Here is a 12,715-nt window from a genome sequence, read left to right as displayed (position 1 = left end):
GACACTCCTCTCAAAGCGCTTTACAGGTAATGGGGATCCCCTCCACCACCACCAGTGTGCAGCCCCACCTGGATGATGCGACAGCAGCCATAGTGAGCCAGTCCACTCCCCACATACCAGCTCTCAGTGAGGACAGAGTAATAAAGCAAGTTCAGAGATGGGGATTATTAGGAGGCCATGATGTGTAAAGGCCATGGGAAAATTTGGCCAGGACGCCGGGGTTAGAACCCTAATCTTTTCGAGAAACACCCTGGGATTTTTAATGACCACAGAGAGTCAGGACCTCGGTTTTACTATTCATCTGAAGGACGGCGCCTGTTTACTTTAGCACTATATATGCCCAGTATAGTGTCCCTGTCACTATACTGGGCATTAGGACCCACACAGGGTGAGCGCCCCCAGGTACAGCTGCCAGCTGTGAACTGCAGGGTGATGTTGCTGCTGGGCCATTCGTTGGGCTTTTAAACCTCAGCCCCCATGATGGGAGAGAGACCTGGCCTCAGGGCCGCTCAGTATCACAGCCTACAGAGCCCGGTCTACCTGTGTGTCCCGTACAGGGTCAGCCACAGCCCTAGAGTAGCATGACAAGCAGGCCATGGGGAACTGCTCCCCCTGACTCCACTGCACTGGGTTTCCTGCATCCTTTTAAAATGTGCTGAACTTACTATGGTAAAATAGTCTGAATCCTGGCACCTGGTGTCCTCAGCCCTACAGTACATTCAAGCCATCTGAGCTGCCTGGTTCCTCACTGTTCCTGTCCAGATCACCGGCTCTCCTTGAATCTGGCCACTCAAGGTTCTCTCTCAAACAGACAGACGTTTAGTGTCCTGACTTTAGAAGGCCAAAGCTGTTAAACAAATACAGATCCAGACGTTAGTTCTGGCACTTGTAAGGCTTCTTTTGAAAAGCATGTCAATACGTCAGGAAAAAAACAACACGAAACAGCTCCAGTCAGAACAGGTCATGGTCACATTTTTATATAAAACAGCACTGAACTAGTGCGTGCTGATGTGCTTTTTGATTTAAGAATGACAAAGCCCTGAGACATGCACAATGTTTAAAGTAATCGATTTTGGTAGAGTGTAATGCAAAGCATAGCACACTTCTGGCTCATGAGTAAAGGGAGTTCCTTTTGAGACAGGACTCCAGATGGCAGACAGGCTGAAATACTGACTGACTGGTGGGGAGATAAAGGTAGGCATTCAGACTAGCTTCATTCCTGGATGTTATAGATTATTCCTAGAGCGCTGTTTTGTCATTGCGATAAGTTAACACCTGTGATCAAATATAGATTTCAACACTCTAAAAAACAGCTTTTTGCCATTTTACAGAACAGGCTGCAGGAGAAGCTTTCATAGTGTGATATCGTCTGGTTTAATAAGACACCTTTACATAACTGTCTCACATCAATCTGGTTTTACTGGATACAATTTGGGCCTATTAAAAAGACTTTCAAGATTAAGAGATGATGTTTCTATTTATGCCACAATTCTCATATCTTGTAAACCCTGGTGCTGTGTTTTATGATTCCAGCCTCTCGCTGCATTCATAACCTCTATGGCACAGTCCATGAGCCAGTCAGTTTCTGCTCAGTAATAATTCCCTGAGCTGAACCAGTCCTAACGGCAGCTCCACTTCCATCATGTGAACACAATAGGACTGGACTGGATACTGAATCCTTTAAAACGACCCTTAGAAATCTTTGCTGAGGGATACCAAGGTAGAAGCAGTATAAGTTGTAGTAAAACACAGGAGAAAGTTGAGACAAAGCACAGAGAAGCGTAATCAAGAGACCAGACAAATCAGACCACTGTGATGGGACACTCAGATAAGCACATGGTCTTAGTAGGATAAAACTGTGTGGACACTCAGGGAACAGTGTGCACATCTATTGAGGAAAATCTTCATACAGAAGAAAAACAGGAATGACAGCAAAGGCATCACCCAGCATTGTCCCTGTTTTTCTGCACAAGTTAAATAAAATGCAGGCAGCGAACACACTCAGGTGCCTCCAAGAGCTATTTCTTTCCCCTTGTGTAAACACACCAGGACAAACACACAGATTCTGCACAAACTTAATTTTTGAAGACAAAGCATTAAAAACACTAGCCTGAAGAAATATATTTTTACATGACATTTGAGGACAGATGAAAGATGTGGGATTTTTTGCATTATTCAGATTTTAATGTCATTTTTCCTCTAATCTACTCCTTACATGCAAAAAAAACGTCTCAGACCAGCTCTGCAACTACCAGTTCCTGTGCAAATTGTCAGAAATTGTCTGGCCACCCTGCTTCGTAATGGAAGCCACTTTGTCTACTTAGTGGACCAATGACGAGCAACAACTTTTTACATCACCTTTCTTTTCACAATTTGTCAGAAGAGATGGGCATTTAACAGCAATCTTGATGAAAAATGTTACTGCTGTAGACTCTGGTAAATACAGAGTAAGATGCAGAACAGCACAACAGAGGCATTCTCCCTTTTCAAATGCTCATCCCTGCCTTTTTCTGTGAAGAGGTCTTGTCTAGCAATACTGCTGCAAGCAGTTCCTACAGCCTCTGAGGCAGTCTCTGAGCTGGGATGGAAATAAGACTCCCAATCCTCCATCGCTGTTTTCAGGAGCCACATGTTCTTGTCTATAAGCCAACCACCTGCTGGTTACTTTACATTTGTTGAGGTGAAATATCTGATGTGCTTGATTTGTGTTAACTGGTGCATTTTGTGGAAGAGCCTAACCTCGGAAGCTGAAATGACTCTAAAATCATTTCGTTGTAAAATGGGAGATGTACTCCAGGAACTGCCATGAAACAGGGAACGAATTAGAGCTGTTGTGGGCTGAGGATTATCAGTGTCTTATCTCTGTGCTAATTGGATCAGATCTGAGCCAAAGCAAAGATGCTGGATTCTCCTCTCCTCTGGGGACAGAGGCAGTAATTGACACTTGGGATTAGTAGATCAGACCTCATGTCTACAGTCAGCGAGGACTGCAATCCTTGACCTATGACCCCCCCCCCCCAACACCCATATTGAAACGAACAAAAATGACACAGAAAAGCCCAGATTTCTCTTGCTGCTTTGCATTTCTCAGCAGAGCTCCTGCACATCCATGACGGCCAGTTGAAAGCAAGGTTGACTGAGCTCACTGCATAAAAGCCAGACATGGACCAGTGCATCTTCATTGTTGTGACTGTACACGGTGCTGTGAAAGTACAACCCCAGGTTATAAGACAAATGTGAAGAATTCTCCTAAATTACTGTATTATTCATTCTATTTCGGCACTGTTTTCATCGCATGTGATTTATGAGGCTGTACAGCTATTAATGGCAGAACGTGAAGATCTAAGACAGCAACAATCATTCTCAAAAAGGCAGTCAGAAAGTACACTTTTTTCTGCCACCTTTCACCAGGCTGTGAAGACTGTGTTGCTAGACAACATCATGGCAGGAATCAGCGTCACAGCCACCCCACCTCCAGCCTGGGAGGGGCAACTATGGCAGCAACAACACTCCACTAAAACATTACCAAGGTCCCGGCCACGTTGCTCCTCTTGCGTTTGTGTGCAAAGATGCTGATCCGGTCCAGGGATGCTCACGCAAGAGCTCCCGTGAACAAAGTGAATGGGATTCTCAGGGGTGTTGGAACTGGAAACCCAGCACCAGACGCAGAGCTGCACCTGTCCAGCAAGTTCTCCCGCGCAGTGACAACGTTGTGCTGAATTCATTAGAAAGGACCTTAGGAGCAGGGGCTGCCTTGTGCCAGACGCCCTGCATCGCTGATTGACATCCCGCTACTGCCCACATTATTGTGGAGCTCACAGAACATTAACTGCTGTGAATAACTCAGATTCCAGGCTTACCAACAGGAGCCACTGCTGAAGAATAAAAATGCGTTGTTAACATGCAATTGGCTGCTAGGGATGTGTCTAACGAACAAGCATTCACCATTCTTCCTAAATCTCCCGTTCTGATTCCGTGGTGCCATCGCAATTCACAGTGTCAAACGAAACTGTCCTAGGTTTTTTCTCCCAAGGGCACTCCAGTCCTCTACAAAGCTCCCCTGTCCCACCTACGCCCTCCACCCCTGGAGTCTCTCCCGCCAAGCCCTTAGCGCCTTTACCTTTGCCCCCCCTGCAGCAGAAGCGGCTGGGCAATGGAGTCTCAAGGTTAAGAAAGACACACAGTCAGATACACAGTCCCTTCACCCCTCCCCCCTTCCTTTCTGTTGCTGCGAGAGCCCTTGCTGGATCGCGTCGCCTCGGAGCCCGAACCCCGACGACAGACGCTCGTGGGTTAAATTCATGGCTGGTTTTGCAATTGCAAACAAAACGGCTGAGCTGACTGCCGGCTGCGACAGCACCGGTGTGGGAAAATTAAAAATAACGCCGCATCTGGGCCTCTTCCTGCACACAATAGAGGGCGACCGTTCGAAACAGAAAGAAAGACCTCTTGCTGCTTTGCCCCTGTACCACAGGGGGATGGTGTGAAGAACCACAGGCTCCTCCGCTGTGAAGGGGAGGAAAGGCTGTGATATCAAACTGGGACATCGCAATACCTGTCCACAAGACCCACAAACTGCAGGGTCACCTGAGTTTTGAGATACATGCTACACGGCCGGGGAAATGAGAGATAGAAAACAAAGACCATCAGGGCCCGCAAGAAAAAAAAACAGGCAGCATGCAAATAAAGGATGTTTCTCATTTTCCGATGAAAGCACGTTCAGTATTGAAAAAGGAAACCTGATGAGCAGACAAACCGAGGCGGTCAGAGGGACAGGTAATCGTGTTTTCACAGGCACATAGAGAAATTTGGGGTGAGCGCTTGCATCATCACAGTCAGCCAATGACAGTCTTGCTTTAAAATGTTCAAAGGGAGTGTCCTAGCAACAGAGGGGCTACATACAACCCACCAAAAAACGAGAAAGAAGAAATGAAAAATTTAAAGACAAATCGGACTCCAGCCCTGTATTACCCCAGCTCTGCTCTGCTGTCTTTCTTGACAGCTGGAGAGAAATCTTAGAACATTTCCCAGCACTGGCATCCCTTTCTCTTGTCAGACCTCGCGCACTATGGAGGCACACAAGTGTGGCAATGTCACACCAGCGCTGTACAGTGCTGTACCCTTGAATCCGGGAGTGCACATATAAACGGGTCATCACTGCATGTTTCCCTCAACTGTCCCTGCCTTTCATCCTCACCCCAAAAAACAAATCAATAGGCTACAAAAAAGCCAGCAAGCCAATAGCAGGTTGCCTGACAGAGACTGAGATCTGGCCATGAGAAGCAAGCGAATGATTCTTGTGTGTTATCATTCACAGCCAAGCCCTAATAAATCCATTAAACTGCAGGGATTACTGGCAACACCATGTCCAGAATGGGCTATTTCTGACACCTAGTCCTCCCAGTCTTCTGTATCCACTAAAGAAAGCTCTTTCACACACACTCACAGTACAAGCTTCCTTATAAACCATCAAACACAACAAAATCCCAAGGGCTGAGCAGCATTAAACACAGCTATCAATCTTAATGCCCCTGAATGTTTCAGTGTTCATACATGTACGAATCAGCAGCGCCACTGACTGAGCCCAGCCTTTCATTCATTCTTTCGCTCACTCATTTACAGCCTGCCATCCAGCCATTCTCCCGGCCACTGGTGCAGATCGGGTCCCTTGACTGGATTGTTTTCGAGTGTTTGCATGGACAAAAATGCACACGTACGGTACATATGCATATCCCGCCACCGAGATGAAGTGGAAAAAAAACTGGCATTTAATATTTTAACGCACAGATCCGGTCTTTTGCTTCCACCTCCAGAAAATGCAAAAGCAGAAGGGGTTTTTGTGGATGCAGAGGATGACAGACCAGATTAATAATTATGTGAGGCGTGTATAAATGCCACATCTGCATAAAAAAATTGTGTGCAGGCTTGCACGTTTTTGGAATATTAACATATTCCTAATTGGCAATATCAGCCTCGTCAACGATGGAGGCAGATGCTCAGATGGACGATAAGTGTGAGACACTGAGACGTGCAGATCCACCTGAACATACTTCGGCAATGCAATACATAAATACAGTGCTGGTGGGTTCGTCTAAATCCACTGCAGCTTTGCCCAGATCGACTGACCTACTGCCGCCCGTGAAGGATGCGCTGCTCCTGTGTAGATGTTGCTGCCTCTGCCTCTTCCCTAGTCTACTGTAATACCGCCCTGTGGAAGCACTAGTGCTGCTGCCTGGCTGCTCAGCCGCACACAATACTGAGGGCAAAGGAGGCAGTGCAGCAGCAGCTACCTCTCCTGCAGGAGCCCTTCTCCTGGCGGGCTGGCAGGGTGCAGAGCGAGCCCAGCAGGAACGGGGCACAGAGAAGGCAAGGGGAGAGCCGGTGGCACTTACCGCCAGGCAAGCCGAGGAAATAGCGCTGTCCTGCTTCCTTCTGTCACACAGGGAGAAGGGAGGGCTGTGTGCGAGGACACGGCGGACACTGGTGGCTCTTTTCTGTTGGGTTTTTTTTTTTAAAAACACCACAAAACAAAAAACGTGAAATGAAATCGCCCCTCCGATTGTGCTGGCTTATCCAAACGAGCCCGTTCAGAGTGAATTTCGAATGTCCGCTTGCTGCTGCTACAACCTCAAACCGTGCCTCTCTCTCTCTCTCGCTCTCGCTGTGCTCAAGACAGTCTCTGCCCAACAGCTGCCGTTCCGTGTGAAATAAAATGCAGTGTTCTTCTACTCCGGCTCTCGCGCTCTCTCTCTCACAAAGACCACCAACCCCCCCCACCTCCTCCCACTGACTAACAACTGACGTCTCAAATGAGCTTGCTGGCACAAGAAAGGGGGTTGGTAGAAGTGGTGGGGGGCTGTTAACCCTTTCCGTGCTGCATCCAGCTCACACATCTCAGCAGGTGTCCACAAACACTAGTGCAAGTGTGGAGCCCCATGCCTGCTAGCTGGCTCCAGCAGCTCCAGCAGCCGTAGACGGTCAATGGCCCATGGCTAACAGCATTGTAGCACAGTAACAGAATGGCCATTGTTAATCCCCTCTGTTAGTCACACAGTTGCCTGCAGTCGCCTGGAGTGACTTATCCAGCCCCCGACACCATCAGGAATCCCTGCTTAAGGATCTGGGAAGAATGCTTTCTGCGTGGGGCCGCCTGTTCTCCGCCGGAGCACTGTGTGCAAATCTTGATGGGAAAGTGCCGAAGGACTGGCTTCTTACTGCCTGCAGTCCTTACCCCCGGCCTCCACACCGGGCTACACGCCGGTATCTCCTCGTGTGACACCATGCAGACGTAGACCACAAGTCCGTGAAGGCCAGCAGTATTTGCAATCATTCAAATTCAAATTCGAAAATGCTTCAGTGGCACGACTTACTTGAAAAGCATGGTTATAGCACCGAACATTAATTCAATAGAGTAAATATATATATAAATATACATATATAATTCTGCTTTCTCTCATTTAATATATCTATGATCCCGAAGATAAGACTTGGAAATGTAAAAATGCTATATTCTCTTTTAAATTGCAGGTAGTGCCCAATCCGAGCAGTTTACACAAATTTAGTTCAAATCTCATTGATGTAATGTGGATATTAAGACTATAAAGCTCCCTTTTCTGAACAGAATTTTGTTAAAATCACCCCCTTATTGTGTACATGTATAGGTGTAGATACAGATACAGCTCTGGAAATACAATATATTTAATTCCCTAACATAGGAAAACTATATATTTACAATACAGTGAGAGTGGATCACTGTCTTCTTTTCCCAGATAGGGCTCACAAATGAAATGATTCCCAATTCAGGCACCAGTGACATACAGATTAACTAAAAAGTACATTTATAAAGCCTGATTGAGCAGCTGAGAGGTCTAGAACAAGCTACCCAGGCATGGTGTCAAAGCAGATATCCAGGCTCTTTCAAGAAGGGCCTGGAAGGGATGACTTCAGATGCCTTAGAACGGCCTCATCCTGCTTGTAACCATTGTGCTCTTCCGTGAAGTGACCCAATAATGGACAAGATACCGTTCCCGTTTCTTTCCTCCGTCCTTTCCCTTTGACTGACATTGCAGTCACTTGGGGGAACAGCATACATCAACAGGAAGGTTTTTAAACTTTTCTGCTCAAGAGCTCAATTTCCTCCTCCTGAACGAGTTACACTCTGTAGACTCCTGCAGGCAACTGGTATCTCTGACAGGAGGCGCCCACCTGCCTGAATAAGAAGGAGTGGTCACTGCTGGGGTCAGCTTGGCCATCTGACTCGTGCTGCACATCAGTTCACAGGTGCTTCACAATCAGCTTCAGCAGAGAAGCACATTATTTACACACGTAAGAGAGTAATCCAGCATCAGAACATGGGGGAAACAAGGACCCAGACTCTGAAGCCCATTGATATAAGAATGATGTTGTCAAAGAGGTGTCTTTGAGACCATTTACCGCCAAGCATGGAACTGTCATGTAAAGGAAGCCTACTTGTTCCTCCGACACCTCTGGTTGCTGCTTTTGAATGTCTGCCTGAAAATGCTTCTTTTTTTTTTACTGCTAATTCATCATGGCAAATTGACAACACTAACAGTGGTCCCATGGTGGACAATTCCACAGCACGGCAGATCACTTGCTATTTCTCAGCGAGGATAATGAGATGATATCACCATTCCCACATGCTGCTACCAAAACGCTGCAACGGTAGAGTTCAGGGTGCTCACCTGCGAAAGACAAAAATCAATCGGTTCCCTTTCTCAGGTGCGTTTCAGCAGCTCGCATTTGTTTAATCTCAGATCACCTTGTGCTTGCATGAAAGAAACGGCCGTTTGAAAATCGGACCGCAGAGGGAACAAAACGACGCAAGTGCAAAAGAGCAATGCGTCTAATTATACAAACGAGACGCTTTGCTGCTATTTTAAAGGGTGTCTGTTTTTTAGACTTCCTGGATTGAAACTTCTTTTTCTGCTGTGTTTTGCTGAAGACTGTGGCAGGCCAGTGTGAAAGGGGCACTCTAATAATAGTTTAGGGCCTTCCTGTAAACACCAGACCCCACACGCAGATCTGAAGCGTCTGTCACTTTAAGGCACTTTCAGTTCTCTCAAAGGTCAAGAGTGGCAGACCTTGATACTGCTTTTACAGACATCAACTAAAAGCCAGAGTAACTGCTCTGATCTTCACCGTATCAGCAGCGCATTTTAAAATAACGTATTAATGATTCGATGTGCTGCGAACACGGAAAGACGGGGCGCTGTTTTTCCGCAGTATGGATAGCCACACCAGAAAGAACCTGGTTCAGCCCTCTCGGTTCCTGAACCACAGAAATTTAAAACTTCGATATATTGATAAGGACACAAAGAAAATACAAAAAAAACATTTTTTGACGTTTAAAACAGCGTATTGGTTTGGCACTCCATATCATCTTCGAATGCCAATTTATCGAAGGCTGACATTGGCCTCAGTTGAAGATTCTCTCTGAAGGAGTGGTAGACATTCGCTGCATGGTTTGTTGTTGACAACTAGCAGAGCTCAGTTTTCATTTTTTAGACTTGCTTAAGTACATAGGCTATGTTTAAACACACTAGATACAGGACTGCATCAGTACTGAACTTCAGTGGTGGGTAATGTAAGTCCTATCCTGTATTTAGAGCACTCTGGAATCGCACTCTGGAATCCCTTGGGATGAAAAACGTGCTAGAAATATAAGGAAGTATTAACCATCACCCAGGGTCCTATATTCAATTGTGACTTTTAAAGTGAACTCATGTGCCCGACCGTGTTTTTAATGTGTCTTTTTCTCAGGGAAGTATCAGGAAAATCTACAGCCAAGCACATCCAGAAGATGACGACATAGAAGAGTGTTAACATTCTTATGTCTTGGTGAAGCCTTGCAAGACCTGCCTGCTAACTATATAATATAATGTCTTTTACCTTCAACTGAAACAAAACACCCCTTTTCCGAGATGTCATATCCTCTGGAATCAGTGTTGAAAAATCAGGGTGTTCAGCCTGAGTGTATCTGAAATGCTGGAGAGAAAGCTCACCCTTCTAATTGGTCAATATTTGTCACTTGGTTTCCTTTTTTGGGAATTCTACTTTTTTTAAAGACTACACCTACCCGTATGCAGTACAGACTACAACTACCACAATGCATTGCGAATCAGTGCGCACTGTGCTAGACAGATGAGCACAGTTGCAGCGATCCCTGAATCCGAAGGGATCTGGTCTGCAGGATGTGTGGTGTGATGCACTGCTGTCACAAGCAGGGTTGGGAGTTTCTGGTGACACAAATCTTTGCTCTGGATTTGGTTGAAACCCATTCGTTTGTATCCTGTTGCACTGAGTTGCATCATTTTGATGAAAATAAGAAAGAAATGTGAAACCACCCTGACAGCATAGACTCTTCCCCCAGCCTTTTCACACGAGTATTGCGAGTCATGTCTGAGTCTAGAGGCAGGAAGGAATGACTTGGCCAAATGCTGTTGAGCTCCACATTGCAGATGCCATGGGTTCGAGCCTCGTTCATGTTCCTAACTGACCTAGACTGGCAATTGCCAAGCAGTAATACACAATTATTAGAAGTGGGCAGGGTAAGGGTTGGGATTTAACAGCCAGAGTTCTTTCTGTATGTCTCTGCAAAACACTAACCTCAGAGATTTCCTGCATACCTATGGGCTGTGGGCTTCTTGAGTCATTGCTGTCTGCCGAGATATGTATTGATATATACAGTACTGATGCATGTTAGCCAGCGGTTATTTTATTTTGTATTGTGGGCCGCTATCTTGTATATGTACATGTATAGATCCTCTTAGCGACACCCGTCTCCACCCACACAGAAAACCTCCATTCTGTGTTTGATTACCTGAATAAAACCTTCTGATAAAGGAGTAACAGAAACAATTCCATAGACTACCACATCACCCCTAGAAAAAAACAAACTTTGATGCCATTCAATAAGCTGCCCATCTCTGCATTTGCACTTAATTGTACAGTGCTTCTCCTATCAATTACAGAAAGCAGAATGGTTAACAATGATGTACTATGGTATGTTTGTGAATCTACGAGAGGATTGTTTGCTCACATCTACAGCACTTAATAAGAAAGCTTGACCCAGAATCCTTTGGGATTCCTCGTTTGGCGAGGCTGGGTGGCTGGCCAGCCGGTGGGTTAATTATTTTAAATGGGTTTTATTTATTTAAACACTTCTCTCACTCTCTTTCCCAAGGGCACTCTGCCCAATCCACAATCCACTCCGCTGCCTCTCCTGGGCTGTGCCTGTGCAGGTGCCAGACAGGAGAGGGGAAAGGACCTCTTCGTTTTAAGGAAGCATGCTTCCAGAGCAGAGCACCACAGAAACAAAACAGTGCACGTGGGAAACATACCTTGTTTCTTCATTTAACCCAACTACAAACACATTCGTGAACACAGCACACAGAAGGAGTTTAGACTGTCTGAGTGGATTTTGGCTGATAAGTCTTCAGCTTTGATTTGAAATACAAAAACTAGTCTATGAAACATAAAAGAAACATACTTTCTAGGCTCAAGACAGATCTGCTTCTTTTGCCTATGAGGCAATCAGGGTCCTGACAGATGTTCAAAGGAAACTAAACATTGTTATGAACTTGTCACCTAATACGAATGATTCTACTGTGCCTTCTGAAATTGGGAAAGTAGGTAGTGGACAGGCGGAGGGGGTGGCACCAGTTAACAGTTAACCAGTTAACAGGGCGTGGTGTCACACCGAGGGACGCAGTCTGGATCGTGCTGCATGCAGCAGCCTTCTGAGTGATGGCAACGTTCACATACAGGAGTCATCTGGAGGAGAGCTTCAAAATGCACAAGTTTAAACAGCCGTTTAACTGCTTGGGAGATGCGTCTAAAAAGCGCCTGCCTTTCACCCCAGAGGCTGAATCTGCTGTCAGGGAGAGCTGCTGGGTAATTACTCCCTCTCTCCCCACTGGCGGACAAATCTCCAGGCTCAGAGGTGTCACATTTCCATCCCAGAGGACCTTCCGCTATTCATTCTGCCCATCCGCGCTCTCAATTAGTTAATCGAGCTAATTATTTTCTTAATTGGAAAATTTTCTTTCAGATTGAGCAGTGGAAAAACCCTCCAGCGCTTATGGAAAACAAGGTGGGACATCAAAAAGCACATTGCCAGTTAAAATAACTACTTGCGGAGGTGCTTTGTTCAATTTTAATGCTAATCTTTCTGAAACAGACTATGAATGGTAGATTAACAACAGCCCTGACAGTGTTCCAGTGGCCGGTGTTCGTCTGAGGCTGAAATATTGATAGGCCTTTATTTCATCAAGATAAGACTACCTCAATGCCTTACTGGGGTGCATTAGAGGTAATAAATAGACTTCAGTTCCTCCACATTCAGTCACCTGAATGAGTGTACTAACTGATAGTACTCTGCATCAATACCACGTAACTCTTGTAGTAGGTAAACTGCACTGGCTCCCACTGAGACTTAAGAGTCAATATCATGATTCTCCTGTTCATGCGTAAGATGCTTAATCCTGTAGGTCCAGGTTATTTTAAGGATTTACTGCATAGAGCTGTTCAGCCCGGCGCAATGGAACTCACTGCCCAAATCCAGCAGAGAACCTGCGCCTGTCAGCTCACTTCAAGATATATCCTCTTACTAAAACTAAGTGCAATTTAGTCTGACTCCTGCTTTCACTTAGTCAATTTGCTGTACTTCTTTCACTTTCTTATTTCTGTTGTGTAC

At 45.8% G+C, this 12,715-nt stretch overlaps 1 protein-coding gene across 1 annotated transcript in view; it reads right to left on the bottom strand.

Moving 5' to 3' along the window:
• The window catches only part of fam49al (family with sequence similarity 49 member A, like), a 32,120-nt gene extending 25,351 nt beyond the window's left edge, over positions 1–6,769 (bottom strand). The window contains exon 1 of the mRNA XM_015348522.2: positions 6,393–6,769. The gene's annotated coding sequence lies outside the window, so the exon portion shown is untranslated. The remainder of the gene's footprint in view (positions 1–6,392) is intronic.
• Positions 6,770–12,715: the final 5,946 nt, after the last annotated feature.

This window comes from Lepisosteus oculatus, chromosome 11, assembly GCF_040954835.1.
Source record: "Lepisosteus oculatus isolate fLepOcu1 chromosome 11, fLepOcu1.hap2, whole genome shotgun sequence".
NCBI lineage: Eukaryota > Metazoa > Chordata > Actinopteri > Semionotiformes > Lepisosteidae > Lepisosteus > Lepisosteus oculatus.
This window is presented reverse-complemented; position numbering and strand designations above follow the sequence as displayed.